This window comes from Bidens hawaiensis, unplaced genomic scaffold (assembly GCF_021521415.1).
Source record: "Bidens hawaiensis isolate Kalapana, Puna unplaced genomic scaffold, B.hawaiensis_p1.1 tig00009085_1, whole genome shotgun sequence".
In the NCBI taxonomy this organism is placed as follows: Eukaryota; Viridiplantae; Streptophyta; class Magnoliopsida; order Asterales; family Asteraceae; genus Bidens; species Bidens hawaiensis.
The window spans coordinates 385,107-409,035 of NW_027491667.1; positions in this window are offsets into that span (position 1 = coordinate 385,107).

Here is a 23,929-nt window from a genome sequence, read left to right on the forward strand (position 1 = left end):
TAAGCAAGTAAACGAGATCCAAACAAGCCCAAAAAGGTATGATTCTTGATCTTTGAAGTTTAAAGATCCAAGCTTTTTAGTGTATAAACGACCAAAAATGGTCAGGTAGCGTAGTGGGTGATATTGAACCATAGCAAGGGTGTTAAAATCGCTCGAAATGCCGATCAGAAACTAAAACAGCGGCTGTCTGGGCAACTTCGCCTTCATCTGGGCAACTTCGCCTTCAAAGCGACGAACTTCGCCTGCAAGCTAAGTTCGCCTGATGGCAACTTCGCTGTAAAGTTAAGTTCGCCTAACTGGTAACTTCGCCTGAGGCCAAGTTCGCCTGAAGACAACTTCGCCTGAAGCCAAGTTCGCCTGATGGCAACTTCGCTGTAAAGCTAAGTTCGCCTAGCTGGTAACTTCGCCTAAAGCTAAGTTCGCCTAAGGTTAACTTCGCCTAAAGTCAAGTTCGATTAGAAAATAAATTAAAAATCTAATGAAAAATGTGTTAAGACAGTTAATGGAAATAAAATTTTTCCAAGCTGACCTGGCAACTCGACCCCAGCCAGGGGCTCTGCCCCTTGGACCCTGCTAGGGGCTACCGCCCCTAGACCCCGCTGCCAGGGGCGCTGCCCCCGGACCCCCGTTCGTTGTGGGTCATTTAAAGATAGAAATACATTATGAGAAGTGATAGTTAATTGATACGCATACTTGTTATACAGTCAGCCGTGCACAACTGAAGAAAGGGATTACGATTAACGGTGAACGTAACCGTGTTCAGGTGAGTTTCTAGCCCCATTCCTTGTTATGTTTTCGGGGCTGTGTGCATACTCAATGTGATAGTTAATACACTTATCCTAAGAGATAAGTGTATGCCTTCTGTGGATAATGTGAAATGTATGAATGATTGCTTGATGGTACGTGAACGATCTTCGGATATTGCACGTATCGTCAAGGGAAGTGATTAGCTCCTTACATGGATATTAAATAATAACGTATAGATAGGGTTCCTTTTATGGAAAGTATAGTGTTCCTTTTATGGAAAGTATGGTGTTCCTTTTATGGAAAGTATAGTGTTCCTTTTATGGAAAGTATAGTGTTCCTTTTATGGATAGTAAAGTGTTCCTTCTATGGAAAGTATACAGAGTGTTCCTCCTATGGAAATTATATATAGTATGGTAATGGTAATGGTTCTTTTAATAGATATTACGTGACGATCCTCCTATGGATATTTATACGAGGTTAAGATAGTAATATGTGTCTTCGGATACGGGAAGAAATATATGGGAATAAATTGCATGTATGGTAGCAAGTATGTAGGTAGAACAGAAGGGCAACTAGTGAAGTATGGATATGTATCTACAGATATGTATGTATGTGTATGTATTGTATGGCATTCGATTAACTAGAACTCACTCAGCGTAGCTGACTTTTAGTATGCACGCAGGTGAGCTGATTAAAGAGCTAGCATGAGGATGACACACGGCATGGATTGAACGGTTGGCATCTGAAGAAAGAAGTAAAGATGTTTTAAAAATAAAGTTTTGTGTTATGGTATCAAAGAAAAGATTTAATGTTTTGTAACAAATGATTGATGTTTTATATTCCGCGAAAAGTTTTAATAAACTATGATTTGAAGAACTGTGTTTATGAGTAAATCCGACACGAAAGTAGGGCCACCGGGTTCGGGGCCTTACATCGCGACACCGTGGGTATGATATGGCCACACATAGTTTTTGGTGGCCTTATGTGGTAATAAGTGTGGCTAAAGGGTACACGCATTAGTTGCTGGCCATCAAGAAGCCTCTCCAATAAGTGTGGCTAAACGATAGAAAATGGCCACATGAGTATTCACTATGAGTGACCATTGCACGTATATAGCCACATGAATTAATGTTTCAGCCACATGAATTTTATAATAATGTGGCCAATAGGGTTGTGTTAAGCGTGCATTGTGACCTATACCGTGTGGATATAGCAAAGCAATGGCCACTTAAATTTAATAATAGTGTGGCTAATTATATTATATAGACACTGGATATTACATTAAAAGTGGCTAAATATATTTACTTGCCACTTAAAAACTCCTTTGTAGATTATAGTGTGGCCATTGTCTTACCGTTTGTCACACAAAATGTTTTTCCTAATATAAAGTGTGGCTATTGTAAAACTTTTCGTCACACATAGTGAAGTATTGTGTGGCTAATCATAACTTATAGACACTGGAGGTTATTGTAAATGTGACTAAAAATGTGAACTTTCTAGTCAAAAACTCTTTTGTAGTTTGTGGTGTGGCCATTGTCTTATGGTTTGTCACACATAATGCTTTTCCTAATTTAATGTATGGCTATTGTCAAACTTTTCGTCACACATATTGAGGTACTGTGTGGCTAATAATATCATATAGACACTAAAGGTTGTTGTCAATGTGGCTAAAAATGTGAAGTTGCCACTCAAACACTCTTTTGTGGTGTGGCCATTGTCTTATCGTTTGTCACACATTATGCTTTTCCTAATTTAAAGTATGGCTATTATCAAACTTTTCGTCACACATAGTGAGGTACTGTGTGGCTAATAATATCATATAGACACCGGAGGTTGTTATCAATGTGGTTAAAAATGTGAAGTTTCCACTCAAACACTCTTTTGTGGTGTGGCCATTGTCTTTACCGTTTGTCACACATAATGCTTTTCCTAATTTAAAGTATGGCTATTATCAAACTTTTCGTCACACATAGTGAGGTACTGTGTGGCTAATAATATCATATAGACACAGGAGATTGTTGTCAATGTGGCTAAAAATGTGAAGTTGCCACTCAAACACTCTTTTGTGGTGTGGCTATTGTCTTTACCGTTTGTCACACATAATGCTTTTCCTAATTTAAAGTGTGGCTATTGTCAAACTTTTCGTCACACATAGTGAGATACTGTGTGGCTAATAATATCATATAGACACTGGAGGTTGTTGTCAATGTGGCTAAAAATGTGAAGTTGCCACTCAAACACTCTTTTGTTGTTTGTGGTGTGGCCATTGTCTTTACCGTTTGTCACACATAATGCTTTTAAAGTGTGGCTATTATCATACTTTTCGTCACACAAAAATGTTTATGTTGTGGCTAATGGTCATTTATAGACTCTAATTTTTGTAATTTCAGGTACTTTTGGCCACACCTATTTAATGTGTTCTATGTGGCCAAATTGTGTGTAATTAGGCAATATATAATTATTTTTATTTTTTATGCAGTAATATAAAACAGCTATAAGCAAGCATGACAAAACAAAATTAGAAACAAATTATATTAACAATAATATTCACTTAAGAAAATGTATATGCAAAATATCTTACAAAATACAAAAATAACGACTACCTAAGGCGTCGGTTTTTTGGCACTGCTCCTTCTCTTCTGTTTGGTCACCCTGTCTATCGTTGTGTACTTTGCCTTTGGCTTCTTGCCAGCTCTGTCTGGTTCTTTTGAGGATGGGAGTGGTGGTAGCTGGAACAACAGAATATGAAAAACAAATATGTATAATTAATGTCGTATTTTGTAATTGAATAGAACAAAATAGTAGGCCTGCAGACGAACCGAACGTTCGTTTAACTGTCCGTGAACCTTTCGGCTGGAAGTTCGTTTATCTTTGTTCAATTACGTTAGTTTAGATTATAAACAAACGAACATAAACGAACGCAAGTGTTCATTTTTTAAACTAAATGAAAATGAACATAGATATTTGTTCGGTTAAGTTAAAAGGGAACAAACCTCCTAGTCACATAAGATTAGGTGTTCTGGCCAAGCAACAAAAGAACCACGTGCATTGCCAACAGTCACAATTTCACCTGCCTCACAAGGAATAATTGCTTGTTCCTTTATGACTTCATCAATACTAACTTTATAGCAACCCTCCGGGATTGCTTTTCCATGCAACTGTTGTGGAACCGGTGACCAATAAACTTTACCATTTGCCACCTTGTTACACTTGTCATGCACACACAAACGACACTCATACACCTATAAACCAGCATGTGAAATTAAGATGGCTTAGTTGAAGTCAATATATAAGTACATACCCATGTTGTTGGGAAATTAACAATGTTTCGCGTAGTACATACCTTTATTTCAGCAGGTGGGGAAGCTTCATTCGTAGATACATCAACTTTTCTTTTACGGCTTCTCTGTTTTACCTAAAAACCATTCAATGAATCAATCAACAATTAAAGGAAAAACTGAAATTGCCAAATACTTACTGATGGTTTTTTCGAGCCGTTACTATCCGGAGTGTGGTGTAGTTGTGTTGATGCTTGGTCAACATTGTTCTCTACAGGCTTCATTGGTAATATAACAGAAATTGGAATTGTTAGGACTTATTAGGTTATAAAATATAAAAACTGAAACTACCAAATACTTACTGATGTCGCGCTATGGGGATCGACTACCGTTTGGTCAACACTTTTTTCCACAGACTTGGCCTGCAATTCGGTAATAGAAAATGAGCACACTCACATTGGAAACGAATTATAAAAAGTACTGAAATTGTCAAATAAGTACTAATGTCGCGATATGGGGAGCGGGTACCGTTTCGACAACTATTTTATCCGCAGACATGGGCTACAATTAACTTATGCAAATCAGCACACTCACATGGAAAGTTAATTATTAAAACAAATCAATCAAACTGTGAAATGGTTACCTGAGAAGCGGATTCTTGTTGCACAGCCTCACCTGTGGTTAAGATGTTTCCCACAGAACTGGCCTACAAATCAATTTATTAGGTTATGAAAAATGAAAAATCACATGGAAAGTTGTAAAAAACAAATAATCTGTCAGATACTTACTGGTCCTGGCATTTTATTTTGCGCCACATCACTAGTACTTTGGTTAGAACCAACCTGGTTGGGAACAGGATTTACCTACGAATTGTGACAAAAACAGTGCCAATTATGTATGTCGAATGCATTAATAATATGTAGCATACGTCACTTACTTGACTTGCCGACATTTGCGGCAAAAATCCTTCGAGATGTCTGAACGTGGCCTCAAATGCTAACTGTTCCTTCTCACGGCTTGCTAGCATAGCACTCGTGGATTCAAGTAGAGTCGTCAACCTGTTCACCACTTCATCTCTCTGCACCGCCTCATACTCAAGTTGGGCAATCCGTTGCTTAAACGAACCTTTTACCCGACTCACACCCCAATATTTACCTGTAGCAAATCCGTACCCAATCCTTTTTAAAAACCCACCTTTCTCTTTGCCAAGCACTAAGGTGACGGCATCTGTGCACGGTTCAAGTGCCAGGGATCTGGAGGCGATCTGCTCCTCATGCTGAGCCTGCAAGAAAACAAATATTATAATACACTTGTAACACGCTTATGTATTCACATAAAGTGTTGAGACAAGTTATACAGACTCAAGTTTTTGTGACACCAATATAAGGCAATGAATTGACTTTAAAATGATTTAAAAAGTTTAATACTAAAACATACTAATTTGGTTGCCACGCCTTCGACAATAGCATTCTTGTATGCACCATCTTTGTCCTCCCTCCCTTTCATCCACATTAATGCACGGCTGGGGATCTCATCCGGGCCAATTTCCTTCTTTTTGACCTTGTAAAATATTCAAGAGAAATCAGCTGACGGTCATGCGTTAGACACATAACCAACAAATCATTGAACTAGAGAGAAAGCAGCTGACGGTGATTACCAGTTTCTCTCGAAGGTAGGTATAACCCCTCGTCCCATGTGATGATCAAAAACATTCTTTGCTCGAGCTCCCTTTGATGAAGCCGATTTTTTCTTCAACCACACGTTATAATCATTTCATTATATTTAAACAAAAAACATAAACCATATATAGTCGATCAATCTACGTTTGCAGAGTAGAGGATTTATACCTGAAACTGCTCTGATTGTGTGTACTCAACGAAGCGATCCCAGTCTTCTTGCCTGATCATCGTCCTGTGTCCCTTGGGTATCGCCTTCAGCTTCAGAGGTTTACCGATGTTCGGCATAATGTATTTGGCATACATTTTTCTTATGAAATCCCGAAGAAGGTGTCCGAGCCGATTCATCACAGAAGGCTTGCCACAAGCCTCAATCTCAAAATATTTCTGCATAATATAATACAGTATAGGTAAATTACATCTCAAAATATAAAAAGCACAAATAGAAATAAAGAATAACCGTTATTTGTTCCCACAGTTTATCTCTAAGCTCCTTTGTGACCTCCCTTAAACTTAAATGTCTCAAGCCAACTATTTCCCTTACAACATCCCCTAAAAAACTTGCAAACTTTGATCTGTTTTGGCCAGTGAACCTACCCAGATTATCAAACTCCACTGCCAGTTTGCCACCACCAGTGTTTGCATATTGGGTACGCAGCTTAGGTAACCTCGTCAACCCCCTTGTGGGTTTTTTCGTAGTAGCAAAACTGTTGAGGGGTTCGATAGCCTCCAAACTGTTGAGGGGTTCGATAACCATCGTCCCTATAACCTCGTCTTCTTGACCGTCGTCGTCGTTTGCTTCCTCGCTGGAGTAGCCTTCAATGTCGTCTGATTGAGCATCGTCGTCGTAGTTGGCTTCCTCATCGGAGTATAAAACATGTTCTTCTTCGATTCTTTCATCTAAAAGCTTCATCTTCGATTGTTTTTTAATAATTTGGAGTATAAATCACTGTCGGCTGATTTGTGGAGTGGAAAATTTTTAATAATTTGGAGTGTAATTAGATTTTTGGAGTGTTAAATGTAATTTGGAGTTTTTGAATATTTGGAGCCAATATTTTGGAGCTTTTTGAGTTTTGCCTCCCTTTTAATTAAGAACTAATAGATTATTGGCATAGTTTTTACGATAGAGAACCTGTGGCTGAAAATAGGCACTTTGACAGAAGATGGTTGGATAAGCGTGTTTTGCGTATTAGGATATTTATATATGTTTATGTATATTAGCTTGTTACAAGCGTAATAGTGTTTTTTAACAAACTGTTTTTTGTTTTATTTTTAGATTTAACCATAATTTTCATTCATTAAAAGTTTTCATACAAAAGGCACCATTACAATACATTCCATGAAACAAAATAAGAGTGAATAACAAAATAGATGATACAAGAAACTATAAAATTAAAGCATTTAAAAGCTAACCAACCAACATTCAACACAATAAACTAAAAAGTGCATCAATACAACCATACATATACAAATAACCAACCAAATCACAAACGTTCCAAAATTCACCAAACACGTCACCAAATATTTCCCAAATGTTCCAAACATCACCAAATCACCAATCAACTTTTGAAACTAACAACGTAGCTTCATTGAAGTCATATTCAAATCTGCACTTATCACCAATCTGTATTTCATTTTCCACCTTGAATTTTTTCCATTTTGGTAACCGATATCTGAATTTCAGGTCCGACAGTTCACCATGAAGTCTCATTTTTTCTTATGACCTTCGGGATTGACCAAAGTGATTGGCATTCCATCATAGGCATCAATCTTGGTGGCAATGTGACGTAGAAGACGCTGTGAAAAGCAAATTTCAAATATACTTGTAAATAAAAAAGAAATTTAAAAATTCAATTTACCAATTTCTTGGTGACGTTCATGTAGAAGCCGATTTTAGAGTCATCATCTTGCTCATCAAAATGAATGGGGTTTTGGGAGGAACTACCTTGATTGCTTAATTGATAGTTGAGAAACAGCTGATTCGGACCAGGAAGGATAAATTCTATGCCATCTTCATGAAAGACATTAATATGAAATGTGTTATCTGATATGATTTCAAACACAACAAACGAACCACCTTTCAAGTTGGTTTGTTTAAAAACCTCAATCCATCCATCCTCTAGCCTACAACCCATTCTATCCCAATGACATGAAACATTAAACAACACTCTATCTGGAGCAATAAGCTCGAAAAGCAAATTCATCCAATTTTCACCAAATTCTTGAATCACGTACCACTCAGGGAAATCCTGTTAAACATGTTAATTAAAAGACATTTGAATTTGGAAACAATCATTAAAAACAGAAATTAAAACTTACTAAGTAATGGACGTGTCGGTTTCTGACTGGAATACATATCATAGTACCGGATTGATCATTTACGTTTCTTTTGAAAGTAAACATATTCAACATAGATCTTGATTTAAGCTCAAAAACAACATATGTTCCAGCTTGTATACAACATTCTCTGAATAATTCAGTCCAACCGGTTCCAAAATAAAAGTCATCAAGTACTTTGATTATAACAATAGAAAACGTTCTACCACTTTGATCATAACTCAAACAACAGCCGGTATTCGATTTCATGTCAGCAAACATTGGTTGAACAGCTTTAGGAATGAGCTATAAGTAACACAAAAAATGTTCTTAGAATGTATATGTTGCAAAACTGTAAAATGTTTCATAAAAAAATTAACCAGATAACATTAACATACCATCCTACTCATGGAATCGCTGTCGATATCTACCAGGAACTTAACTCCATTATTGAGACGTGACATTTTTATGTTCTTACCAGGATAAGTGATGTCTACGAATTACAGTAAAGCGAAATAGAAGTCGATTTAGGGGTTTGAAGTTAAAAGGGTTTTGTAGTTAAAAGGGTTTTGAATTTTGGTTTTATTTATTTCTACACATTTAATTATTTATATATTTTGGTTTTTTGTTTTATAACTTTTAAAAAAAATAGTATAAAAACATAGTCTTACTTTTAGTTTTTTTACTAACATTTCGGTATTAAATTTCGTTAAAAGTTGAGTTCGTTTAATAAATCGTATTTTTTTAAATAAATTTGAAATTTTATCCATTATTGAAGTATTATCTTAACCGTTAGTAAGATTTTCTGGATAAGATTTACAACTTCGTAATAGAGAGGCTCGTAACATTCTAGTGTGTTATCATTATCATATGTAGTTTTGTATCATTATCATCTTCTAGGTTATCATCATCACCATATGTGTTTTGATGATGATCAACATCATAAAGTTATCATCGTTATCATGTATTATAGTGGTTATCATCATCATAATCATCGATCACCATCACCATGAAACGGCATCATCATCAGACGTGCGGGTAATCAACGTGGTCATTGTATAGGCTATCGTAGTCGGCGTTGATCATACGGGTAACATATATCTCGCTATTAGTGTCGTCATCATCTTCACACATCTCCATCATCATCATCAGCATCATCATCATCATCATCCGATTGCCATGTACGGGATGTAGTCAGCATCGTATGGGTTATCGTAAACAAAACTCCCAATATTAGCGATCACTGTCGGCGCCATCTTATGAATTGTTGTCGTTATCAAACGACATCATCAGTCGTACATGCTACCATCAGTATGACCATCGTATACGTTATCATGGTCGTCGTCGATCATACGGGTTACATGTCATTAAACATCGGTGTCACCATCATTATCAACATATATATATATATATATATATATATATATATATATATATATATATATATATATATATATTATATATATGTGTGTGTGCGCGCGCGCCTGTGTGGCGTATTGTTATATAGGTACATATAATTGGTCCTCATCATATATATGTGTGATCATCATCATAGACGTCATGCTCGTCGTACGAGCTACAGTCGCCATCGTATGGGTTGGCGTAAGCAAACCGTATATATAGGTTAGCAGCATCATTATGATAACCACCACCAACCCAGGTAGTTATATTAGCATCGTCTCGTCATAATTGGGCCAATCATCATGGTTATCATACGGGATAGCACCGTCACTGTCTCATCTATTACATATCCGCAATCATACTACACACCACCGCCCACATTCGCCCACTAACCACACTCCACCACCACCCACCACAACCACCCACCACACCACCACCACCCACTAATATTATATATAAATATATATACATTTATTTATACCCATCCACCACCACCAACTACTACCCACCACCACACATCCGCCACCACGAACCACCGCACCTCCGCCATCGTTCACCACCATCATGACCACCTGAACCCACCACCACCCACTAATATTATATATATATATATATATTTTGCTACTATAAAATACTAACCGTACGATTAAAATTTAAAAGCACGCGCCTTCTTTTAAAAGGGTCAAATAACTACCCTCGTAAGTCTCTCATCTACTTCTGGAACGTGGATAAGTAAGTCAAAATTCCTAAAAACAGTCGACGATTCGTTTCTACTGTGAAGCACAAACACATGCACAAGCTCGAGTGGTTTAATTATTCTGGAACGAAACCAAAATGAAGAACCCTAACTCATCTACTTCTGGAACGGAACCAAGGACGAAGCAAAAGCACGATAGGTCTCAGAATGAAGATGGAACAGGTGTTACTTTATGATTTTTTAGCATTTTAGGTTTACTTAATCTTAAAATGTAAGCATTTGTTTGAATCTTCTTATGTATTAATGCGTTTGATAAGCGTGTTGTTATTGTAATACATATCCTTGTTTTTTTATGTATAATATTAAAGCATGTTATATGCGTATGATTAGCGTGTTATGGCTTTGGTATGAGAATTTATCATTGTGATGTTTGATAAGAGTTTTCTGTTTCCTTGTGATTCGTGTTGTTATCCCCTACCCCCGTGTTTTATTGTATGTATGTGATTCGGTTGTCGAAAAAACAAGACTGATAAAAGGAAGACTAAAAAAGTTGCTCCGGTGGGGAAAACAAAACATGTTGTGGAAGCAGACTCTGATTCAGACCTTGACACAAAAATCGACAGGTTGTTGTCAAAGCGGAAACAGGTGGAACACAACACCTCTGACCCGAACTTTCAGCCTCCGAAAAAGAAAGCCATTAAAGAAAAGAAGCCAGCCGAGAGGGGAAAACCTTTTGTTGAATTTGTAGACAAAAAATTGAAGAATAGGTGTGCACCTTTTAATATTGTTGATGCAGTGAAGGCAATGACCACTGCCTAAAAAACTTGTGTGGAAGAAATGGGTTTCGGGTCAATGTTAAGACTTCAAGTAACCCAAACTCCAACAACTTTGGGATATTGGTTGCTCATGAACTATAATAACCGTTTAAATGAATTGAACATTGGGAGCGGTGTTATTAAGATAACACCACAAAAAGTACATGAAGTGTTGGGGATACCAATGGGTAAGATTCCTGTATTAGACAAGAGTAGACCAAGATTGGAGGAAGATGTTACTACAGATTTGTTCAAAAATCAATTCCCGACAAATTCAAGAATAAGTATAAAGCATGTGAAAGACAAACTGGCCGCGGATCAAGGAGTTGGTGAACTGTTTAAGATTAATTTCCTTGTGTTGTTCAACACCTGTATAGGATTTGTGACAAAATCAACAACAGTCAATCAACGATTCATCTCCGCAATTGATAAAACCTCGGTTATTCCAAATATGGACCGGTGCCGGGAAGGGACTTGATGAGACTGCTGATGCTGCTGTTGCTGATACTGCTGCTGTGACAGTTAGTGCTGCCGGGAGGAGACTTGATGAGACTGCTGCTGCTGCGGCTGCTGCTGCTACCGCTGCTGTGACGGTTAGTGTTGTCGGTAAGCCTGGAGTTGAAGAAAACACTGCAGCTGAGGAGAAACAAGAACATGGTATTAAACTTGTTATTTTCTTCTAAAAAACTCTCATATCTCTTATCTCTACATGCATTTTAAGTAATACAACATTATATGTAATTAAAAAACAGATGGTCAAAGTGCATCTGAAACAGATAATGCCGATCAAACAGCTGAACAAGATTTGGATGATTATGTAAGCGATTATTCACCTTTAAGTTTGCAAATGCCTATCGTACTTGTTGACTATTATTTAACTCCATTACAACTGGTTGGGATAAATTGAAAATGTTTTTGAATTAACAATAACTATATTTTCTTTTTACAGTCTTGGAATAAGGCAATGGATAACAAGTTGAAGAAATTTGATAAAATTTGCTTCGAGATCAACGAGTTGGTCCGTCAAGGAAAGGATATACATCCATCAAATGAGAATATATTTGCTAGATGTTGTGAATGGGAAAACAGATTCATTAATAATGTGGTCCCTAAAACACAAGATTCAGATGTTGGTGTTGGTGGTCCAGTGACTGCTCAGATAGGTATTTGGGCTAAATTAATTATTAGTATAATTAAAACGCTCTTAAAACACTTATGCTGTTATTTTAAACTTATTACATCTGTGTGATGCAGTTGATTCTGATGTTGGTGTTGGTGGTCCAGTGGCTGCTCAGAAAGGTATTTGGGCTAAATTAATTATTAGTATAATAAAAATGCTCTTAAAACACTTATGCTGTTATTTTAAAACTTATTACATTTGTGTGATGCAGTTGATTAAGATGTTGGTGTTAGTGGTCCAGTGGCTGCTCAGAAAGGTATATCATATATGTACCAGCTTAATTATAATCACAGTTGAATATATTACGTCTTTGGCTGTCGTAAAAAATGATGCAAGTGATGCAGGTCAAGAAAACAATGTCTCATGCGCAGATATTGATGAAGTTGTTAATACAGTGCCTGCGACATTAAAAGAGGGTATTTAATTATAAATAAAAACCAAAAGGGGTTGAAGGTATTTAATTATAGTTACAATTATTTTCAGTTAAATTTAATGTGAGTTGTTTTATGTTTAACAGTTGACACCGGATTGTCAACAAGTGATAGCCCAGATGCACTGAACTCTCCATATCTTCTGAGAGAGGTTGACGTATCCGCTGGTGTCACGGAAGATGAAGAAATAATTTCAGAGTATATATTTTTTTGTCTTGGAGACATATGGGAGGAGGTAAACAAGTCCACTCACATAGAATCGTTCAAGGTGGTCTGTGAAAGTTTCTGTCCTGGCATTTATATAGCCACCAATGCAATGGATGCATTCAGCTATATAATGAACTATGAAGAAAAGAAAAAATCTGCAGCATCACCGTTCAGATTCTTTGCTTCAAGCAATGTGCTGGTACAAATTAATCTATTTTGTTTGCACTATTAGAAAACGCACAATAAATGCTTTAGTCATCTGCATTTTAATTATTATACAGACAAGTGACCATTATTCTGAGTCAAGGGGTTTCACAGACAAAGAAAGACTGGATGTGTTTTCAGACAACATCGAAAGAGAAATGGCAAGGAGTGGAATTCTATCACTCAAGGAGGTTGCTATAGTGCTCATGCCAATAATACAACGCGATCATTTCTTTGTGGTTACCTTCAATATTCAAACAGGAGTGATAAAATTACTTGACAACAGTGCAAATCAAGAAATACCAGCTAATGCAAAGTTTAAAAGCTTAGAAGACAAATCAAAAGCAATTAGAGAAAATATTGAAGAAATATACGGAAAGACTCCTAATATACTGGTAAACATATATACGTTTACCCAAAAAACATACATACCTGTTATAAAAATTGTCAAAATACTTAAATTGCTTTCTATTTTGTGTAGAGAAACGTTTTTTGCATGTATCTTAAAACAATCAAACACCCCATTACTCAGAAAATCCAAGTAGCAACAATCAATAGATTGAAGATGAGATGGAGAACAAAAGGTAATGGAATAGATTATGGTATTTTTGCTATGAGACATATGGAGAAATATGATGGGAAGAGACCATGGGGGTGTAATCTCCAAAAGGAAGGCCCTGAACAACAAAGACAACTAAAAGGGTTGAGGTTAAAGTATTTGTGCAAAATCCTCCTCTCGGATACAAAACAACACAGAAATACTCTTATCAAGAATGCACTGCTATTCCATGAAAATGACGACACTCGTTTAACCGGAGAAGAGTTGATTGCTGAACTTAAGATAAGGCAACAAAAAATTTGAATGATTTCAAAACTGACTGCTATGTACTTTAAGATACTTGTTATGGAGATCTCTAGTATTCTGTTAACAGTTTGTAATGCACTTTAAGATAATAGTTACATGTTGAATCAATGTTTTAACACAAACATAAAAATTTTATTATTACCAAAACACACCATCACAAACATACAAATTTTATTACTACTAATCTCTGGGTGACACACATAAAAACACACCATGAAACATCATCACATACTAATCTCTGAGTGACATAAGAAACTTCAACTTCAATTCCATTGAGCAATTCAGTTTAAGAATTGCCTTGCGCAAAAGTTTTAACTCGTCAAGCTCTCTCTGTCCTACATCAACCATAAACAAAACAGCAAGATCTCGGATAGTACTAGCGGGCATTCGAGTAAGAACTTTTGCAATGACATCCCTGGCATCCAAGCTGTTGCTAGTCTTTACAAATTCTTCAGTAAGAGTTTCCCGACAAGATTTATCTACCTCGATTTGAGCCTCAATATGCCTTCTAAGGGCAGCCTTGTAGGATCTGGATGATGATGATGACGAGCAATCCACTATTAACTAAAAAAAATAATTTAAAATTATGTAGGTATATGAGTTTCACAAATGTGGTGTAGGTATATATAACCAAAAGACTCACAGACAAAACAAAAGGGTGTCCCAAGCTTGGGAAATGCAACCGGACGAATAGTAACTCTGTAATAAAAAAACAAAAGGGTGTCCCACGCTTGGGAAACACAACCGGACGAATAGTAACTCTGTAATAAAAAAACAAAAGGGTGTCCCACGCTTGGGAAACACACAAACTTGTCTCATGTGTTTTTGTTTATCTAGAGATTACTTGCATTTATATCATCTGTCAGAATTAATTGATCACAATTATACTCACCTGTCAAAAATGCCGGGAAAAATATTATGGTAATGATAGCCTACATTAAAGTTAAGCTATATCTTACTAGATTTTACTATATCTTACTACAAATCAAACTTAACTACATTAAGTTTATTCAATCACACTAACAGTTTCAGAAAGATAATAAAAATGAATACTTCTGAGAAAACCGTGAAGGCCATAGTGAAAAAAACGATGGATTTCAGAAAGAGAAAGAAGACTCTTTGTTGAAGAAAGTCGAAGCGATTAGAGCTACACTCGCTTGGGAAAAAACAAACACCTTCCAATCCTGTAACCTCATGTTGTGGGAAGACGACATTGAGTTTCGAGCAATGGTTGCTGATTATCAGCAACAACAGTCTGAATGCTACGACTCAGTGTGTGAGACCCTGGTTGACACCATAACTACGGTGTCAACCAACATGAGTTTTAAGGAGATGGGGGCAGAGACTGTGGACAAGGCGGAGTGATGGTGATGTTAGCTTCTCTCTTTTTGGTTTTTTTGTGATGCATTGTAATTAATGGTACTTTTTGTAAGGCATCTTTTGATGAATGGTAAATATATGAATTATCTTAAAATGCTTTATGTATTGTAATTAATGGTACTTTTTGTGATGCATCTTTTGATGAATGGTAAATATGGATTAATGGTTCTCATCTTTCTTTGTTAAAAATGCGTGTAATCAATTAGCTTAAAATATGTTATATATTTGTTCAAAAGAGTCTATTACGCTTGCAACACGCTACTGTACAAAGATATGACAAACTGAAAATTTTTCTTTTTCAGACACTCATCACGACTTGACTCAAATTTTCGGGACGAAAATTCTTTAACATGGGAATGATGTGGCACTCGTCAATTTCAGGTTAACTCCGTTAACTCAAACTCCGTCAATTCAAACTTAAGATCACTGGATCTATAACGCACATCTCATTACATTTAAAATAAGGTTTTAAATGACGCTTGACAATTACTACATGTGTAGTCTTTCGGGATTGCACCGAAACGCAAACGAGTTGACGCAAACAATTGGTGAATAAACGAAAAACGTCAAAACAATAATTATGTGATAATTATGTGTTAGACTTATGTGTTATGTGATAACATTGTATGAAACGTTAACTCAAGATGCAAACAAGTCAATTTAAGCTAGAAAAGCAATTATTAGAAGTTGAGGGACCTAGATGTAACATGTTATTATAAATAATAATATTAACCTAAACCCTAACACTCCCTCTCTCTCTCTACCCGACGGCCAGCCCCCCCTCCCCTCTCTTTGCGATCGGCAGCCACACACACACACATATCACACCCGTTTTGATCTCATTCTTCATAATCGGAGCATCCTACACTCGTTTCTAAGCACCTCTCACGTTTCCCTTGGTTATTTCTGCGTTTTTAAGGTATAATTATGAAACCCTAACTTTTGAATATCATGTATTAAGTGTTTTATGATTGATTATTGCTAGAGGATGATTGATTATGTGTTAGTGATTGATATTGATGATCATATGTGGTTTTAAACGGTGAAAGATCTTTGAATCATTGATTGTTTGTAAACCCTAGAGGGTTACTACTGATTTCTATGATTTATTATGTGTATTGCATGTTATGAGTTATGTCGTATGCTTAGGATGCATGTTAGATGATTGTTTATGCTTGCTGAGTTTTGACAGCAGTGATTGTTAAACTTGAACGATGTGTAACTTGTTGAATATAAAAGCAAACTGAGCTAATTATGAGTCTACAAGGTAGTACTCTGAGTCTAGTTTTCAGAAAGTCCAACCACGTCTAATTTGAAGGTGTTATGGTTGGTCAAACGATTTAAATGTGATTAAAGGTCAAAACTGGTACTGGACAGATTGTAAGTTATGTTTAGACAACTGTAACGAATTGTTAATGTGGAAATTGGTTGAAGTTGTTAACACTACAGGGTGCTATGTTGAGTCTAGTTTCTATAAAGTCCAAGTTTGTAATTTTTGGACGAGTAAAAGTTAATCCTTATGATTTTACAAAACTGAAGTGCAAATCTGAATTGTGAGACCTGCTGTTAGGTTGTTTTGTAAATATCATAACTCATGAACTACAAGACCAAATGGGTTGGTTCCACTTCTGGAAGTTAACTTGTTGAGTTAAGAACCCAACCCGATTTGTCTTGCATTAATTGGGATTTTCATGTGACGAGAATAACAAATAACATTCTATTGCGCATGACTTTGATTGCTGTGAGTTTGCTGTAATGTTTTGATCATTGTGAGAAATATATGTAGAATAAAAATACAATAAAATATGTTCTGGAAACCTAATTCATGTATGCTTTTGTGATGATTTTTGGTGAATTAATTGAGATGCTATGATCTGTTGAATAGAGTAATCTTTCAAGTAAAATTCTGTCTTGATGAAACTAGTTGCTGAACTTTGTGAAAATACATGAAACGTGCTGTTACTAGATAATTGTTATGTTTTGACCAAATTGCCCTTGCGGGGAATAATTACTAGATGATTGTTATGTTTTGACCAAATTGCCCTTGCGGGGAATATTTGCTAAATATGTACACCATTAACACTTGACACGTAAATAGTTGTTCACACACGTAACGTATCACAAATGTGCTTGTTAAGTCACACACGAGTCACAAACGAAACACGAAACGTATTTTGTGCATAGGTATTATGTGCCGAGTCTAGAGACTCGATAATAGTTCCGACTCTTAGAAAATCTCCTTGTTGTTATAGAACGCTAGTGAGAGTTTTCTGCGACATGCATCATTTGGGTGACTTGTTTTTGGGAATTCTTCGCAAACAGTGAGTTTCACTTTCCCCTTTTAAACTCTTTAAACGCTTTTCACTTGGGGGAGATAACATACTCCGAAAACGCTTTTAGATTTTGTTAGTAGATTATATATCACTTGAAAAGGCTAAGTGGCAAACGAAACAATTGAAGTCCTACACATCGAACCGTTTAGTATTGGAAAATAGCGAGTCACTGTTGAGTAGTACTACTGGGTTTGACAAATCCCACCCAACGCTAAGCTCGACTGGAGGTCGAGTGGGTGTAATTTTGGCTAACACATTACCATGGTCGGGATAGACCTGGTGGCAAGGCACATGATAAACAGTCAGCTTCGGTGTTGAACACTTAGTAATACTTGTTGTATAGGCTAGCTACCTATCGATATATAATTGATTTAACACTATATGGTAAACGCAAAACGCTAAACGCAAAACACTGAACGCAAAACGCTTTGTTTTATATAAACTTGTGAACTCACCAACCTCGTGTTGACACTTTTAGTATGTTATTCTCAGGTAGCCGATGCGGGCGCGCGGTATAGGAGCATGCATTGTTTTGAACACTATTGATTATGCAAACTTGTTTTAAACTGTTACTATGTGGGTTTTTATGTCGTCCTGTGTGGCGCAACACTTGGTCTATGTTTTTACGCTTCCGCACTTATTTTCACTTAATGTTTTTATGGTTTGATTATAACTAATGATTCCGATCCTGTTAGTTCACACCCTCTGACGGTAAAACTCCGTTAGTGAATTTTGAGGGTGTGACAAAAGACATATATAAATATCCTAAAACGCTGGTAACACACATGTGTACAACAACTCCTTTCTAAACCCTCCTATATATATATACTTATATATCTAGTTTTGTTTTCAATAAAAAATCCTTTTTCACCATGGAAGAAACCTCATCGCGGACCACAACATCCAGTAACAATCGATCTCAGGTTTATTGTTTTTATGGTCAAGAAGTCATTCTAAGAACATCAAGGACCACCAAAAATCCAGGTCCGAGGTTCTATAATTGTGCATCTCAGGTTAGTGAAATTGCAAATAAAGTTGGAATTCATCTACAATTGTTGACCCTAAACTCTATATTTTTTAACTAAGGGCAAAAAATGTGATTTCTTTACATGGTCTGATTGTGTTTCGTCCACAAGATCTGATGTGTGCACAAGATGTACAGACATAATTCCTATTTTGATAAGGGCAATAAGTCATTAGAGGATCAACTTGCAAGGATTGTAGCTTCACTGATTGAATCAGAAAAAAAAGTGAAGATATTGTATTTTATTTGCTTCTTGTTGTTTTTAGGGCTTTTAATTAGTTTTGTAATTAAAAGCTAAGAAACTTTGTTATGATTTTAGACCAGCTATTATGATGTATTTTTATGTTTCTGAACAGATTTAAATGCCTTTTAATGAGTAGTTTAGTTTGAGTGTTTTCAAAATCATAGTGTATTTATTTCATTTAAAAGTGGTTATTATAAAAAAATAATAAAAATATGTTCCCTCCAGAGTTTCGAACCCGCGGTATTTGCAATATATGTTTAATCACAAATGCCTCAACCGTTTGAGCTACACCTTGAGAACGTAATAGAACCTCTTCTAATATTTATATAACGAAATTTAGAAGTTTAAAATTTTCATTTTTACCCGCCAATAAATCGAGTTATCTTCTGGAAGACTCCCAAATCAATTAGTATTTACTGAACCAAATAAAATCTCACCAAACAGCTTTATAATCTCAATTCAATTAGTATTTATTAAAATTTTCATTTTTAATAAATGATCTGCTAGTGTATCTATTGAACTCTCATCAATATAAATCCTACCAAACAGCTTCATTAATCTCAGGTGAGTACCAAATATTTTTGCTTTTAATTAGTCGGTTACATTTATTGGCGTTAATTAGTGTATGTGTATATATATATATATATATATATATATATATCGTTGATGACACAGTTAATAAAAAATTTCTTAGAAGATGGATAAGTCTTGGATGTCAGTAGGCGACAGGTGCAGTAAAGCATATAAAGATGGTGTTAAGGCATTTCTACATTTTGCAGTTCGTAATTGCAAGGAGACATCACCACCAATTTCTATTTCATGTCCATGTGTTCGGTGTGTGAACCACGTATCTCTTAGTGTAGACGATGTAGTACATGACTTGTACAGGTTTGGAATTGATAAGAGTTATACTACTTGGATAAAACATGGAGAAACCGACACCAACATTCCAACTAATGTTAATAATACTGGGTTTGCCTACACCTGCATTCCAACTAATTATGATAATAATACTGGGTTTGTTGACACCAACATTCCAACAGATGCCTGTGAAACTGTAGAAATGGTAAATGCTACAAAAGACAATTTCAAAGGCGACAAGAAGTATCAACAGTTTCTACAACTACTTGTTGACGCTGAGAAGCCCCTATATAAAGGATGTCTTGACTTCACCAAGTTGTCTGCATTAGTACAACTACTCAACTTGAAGAGCAAGCACGGGGTATCTCATAAGTTCGTTGATGAACTTCTGAAATTGTTGAAAAAGATGCTACCTGCAGATAACGAAATGGTAAATAATATGTAAGAGGGCAAAAGGATGATGAAGGCTATGGGCTCAGGATACGAAAAGATACATGTGTGTATCAATGACTGCATTATTTACTATAAGGATTACAAGGATTTGGAAGCATGTCTAGTTTGTAACAAGTCAAGGTGGAAGGTGGATGAGAAGACTAACACAACTTACATAAACACGCCCGCTAAGGTACTGTGGTACTTTCCCATTATTCCACAATTCAAGCGCCTCTTTCAATCAAAGACCACATCAGAGAATTTAACATGGCACGCCACGAGTACCAATAAACCCGGTGTTTTACGCCACCCATCAGATTCACCAGCATGGAAAGCCATAGATGACAGGTACTCCGATACCATCGGAAGCGATCCAGGAAATCTTCATCTAGGGATTTGCGCTGATGGGGTCGACGTACATAGAGGCAACAGAAACCACAGTGTCTGGCCTGTTTTAGCAGTCATTTACAACCTTCCACTTTGGATGTGTATGAAAAGAAAATTCATCATGCTTTCCTTATTAATATCCGGAGTGCCAGGAAACAATATTGATGTGTTTTTACAGCCTTTAATTGACGATCTAGCATCTTTAATTGATGTCGGGGAGCCAACATATGATGCATATAAACAAGAAATGTTTACACTACGTGCAGTTGTGTTATGGACGATTAATGATTACCCTGCTCTTGGTACACTATGTGGTTGCCCTTACAGTGGATTCAAAGGTCGTGTGGTGTGTCGGGGCGACACTCAGTGTGTTCGGCTTTATCACACAAAGAAGCAGAGTTATGCTGCCCACAGAAGGTATTTATCACATGACCACCCTTTCAGAAAACAAACAAAGACGTTCAACGGAAAATAAGAGATGAGAACCGCTAAAGAGCCTATGACAGGGGAAGAGATATACGACGAGGTCAAAAACATTAACAATGAATGGGGAAAGAGATCTGAATCCCTAAGTGGGAGTGAGAGGAAAAGGGATAACACAACGCCGCACCAATATTGGAAGAAGTTCAACATATGGTACCAACGGCTCAGCTATTGGAAGTATTTACCTGTCCAACATTGTATTGATTTGATGCATGTTGAAAAGAATGTGGCAGAAAGTATTGTCGGGACATTGCTGAACATTCCCGGTAAGACAAAAGACGGATTGGCAGCTAGAAAGGATTTGGAGTTTTTAGGGATTAAAAATGAGTTGCAACCGAAAGCAAAAGGCAACAATACAGAACTGCCTGCAACATGCTTCACATTATCAGCGCAAGAAAAAGACATGTTTCTTGAAACACTGTATAAACTGAAGGCTCCACAAGGGTATTGTTCTAACTTCTCTAGTTTGGTGAATCTTAAAGAAAGGAAGCTACAAGGCCTTAAATCACATGATTATCACATGCTTATGCAACAGTTTCTGCCCCTTGCAATACGGTCCATCATGCCAGAACCAATGAGAAATGCTATAATCAGGCTTTTGTTTTTCAAATCAATTTGTAGCAAAGAAATCATTGTAGAAGAGCTTGATAACATGCAGGAAGAGCAAATAGTTACACTGTGCCTGCTGGAGAAGTGCTTTCCGCCATCATTTTTTGATGTCATGGTTCACTTAACCGTGCACCTTGTAAGAGAGATAAAATTATGTGGGCCACCATGCTTTCGTTGGATGTATCCCTTTGAAAGGTGTATGAAGGTTATCAAAGGGCATGTGCGAAACAAAACTTATCCAGAAGGGTGCATTGCTGAGGAGAACATTGCGCAAGAAACAATCGAGTTTCTGAGCAAATACCAAAAAAACATCAAGAGTACTGTTGGTATTCCACATGATAAGCATGATGATAATGGGGAGACAATTCCTGTCACAGGCGTTAAATCAGTTGAAGTTTCTCCTGATCTTTTCAAGAGAGCACATTTCTATGTGCTGCAGAATACGCCTGAAATAGCGCCGTATATCGAGTAAGTATTACTAACATATATACTCTAAATTATATATATATATAGGGTGAAGTTACTGTATATAGAAAACTTAAACGCTCAGCAAACGCACCCATATATTAAATCAACTTAAACGCTCAGCAAACGCACCCATATATTAAATCAGAATATATCGTACGTTAAGGCATTAGCGTACAGTAACTGCACCCATATATATATATATTAATTCATAATATATTATACTCCTATTTGCAGACAACACAAGACCTCTTTGAAAACCAAATGCCTGGTAAACGACAAGCATTGCTGGAGAAGGAGCATACTTTAAAGTTTGGTGACTGGTTACGCGACAAGGTAGATCAATTTATTAAGTCTTCTATAATTTTTAAAATTCTTTTATAGTTTCTGCAATGTAGGTGAAGAATCTAATCCTTGTAATGAAATTCAGGTTGAAAGAGAGCTAGCGGGCTCCCCAGGTTCTGTATCGGAAACCATAAAGTGGATTGCACACGGAGCACACCGCAACGTTTACAAATACGACTCGTACGACATCAACGGTTTTGAATTTCGTACAAAAATCTCATGATGGTAGAGTTTACCAGAACAACGGGGTTGGTGTAGAGGCGGATGACATGCACATCAAAAAAGAAGTGGTGATGTATGGACAAAACTTTTATTTTGGGGTTTTGCAAGAGATATGGGTCCTAGATTATCATACTAAAAGAATTCCGGTCTTCATGTGCCAATGGGTTGACCGTAAACATGTCAAACATGATATTCTTGGTTACACGTCGGTCGACCTAAACAAATTTGGCCACAAGGATGATCCGTTCATATTGGCCTCGCAAGCACGCCAGGTGTTTTATGTTCAAGATCAGCTGGATAGAAAAAAACATGTTGTCCTCATGACTCCACCCAAGAATTATAGGCATTCGTATGACGAGGTCAATGAGGAATTTAGTACGGTAACTTTCCCTCATGAGGGTAATACATTGCCACTTGTACAACCAAATCAACTGCTTCGTAATGAGTCCCCTGATGATTACTGGAGGCCCGGGAAAAAGCCTACAACTATTCGTAATGGAGATTGACACCGATGTCGGGGTTGTCGACCCAGCAGTTGTGTTCGTTCGGCTAGTTAGATGTAAATAATGTTTAAATATAGTTGTGATACATGATATCACCATTCTTTACTTTGTACTTATTAATTCAAACTAAAGAAATATTGGTTGTTTTTAATACTATTACTACTTATACGTACAGGCCGGTTTGTTGAATTCATTTCATCTTATGGCTATTTTGGTCAATTGGTGTCAAGTTCAAACATACATCATGTTACATCGATAAAAGTCACAATTGACTTGTAGTGTACCATAGTAAGATCAATAAAGTCATTACACTCATAACTAACTCGTGCGATATCAAAGTTACATTAATACAAAGAAAGCCCAAAAATGCATCATGTTGTCTAGGGTGTTTGGTGACAGTCATCATTTCTCGTCTGATGGTTTTGTTTCTTGCACAACCTCTATTTGGTTATGTTTCAACATACTTTTCAACAGCTGGTTTCCTGCAAAACATTATCAACTCATTTTATAGAAAAAGACCATTATGCCCTTCTTTTCACTAACCTGCATACCAAAATTGTACCCTCCAGACTTTGAAGAAGCCTTTGAAAAAATAAAATTCAGTTTTGAAAAACCGCTTCCAAACTGCCATCACCAGTAACCTTAGATTTAAGATTTGGTGATGGCATTGAGTTTTGGAAAGTATTTTATCAAAATCTAAGATCTTTGGGAAGTTTAAGATCTGTGGAAACCTTAGATTTTTTCTGCTTGGCCAAGTTTGGAATTCACATAACATATATAGAAGTGTAATAAATTCCAGTCACCAGTTTTATTGCAGTCATTAA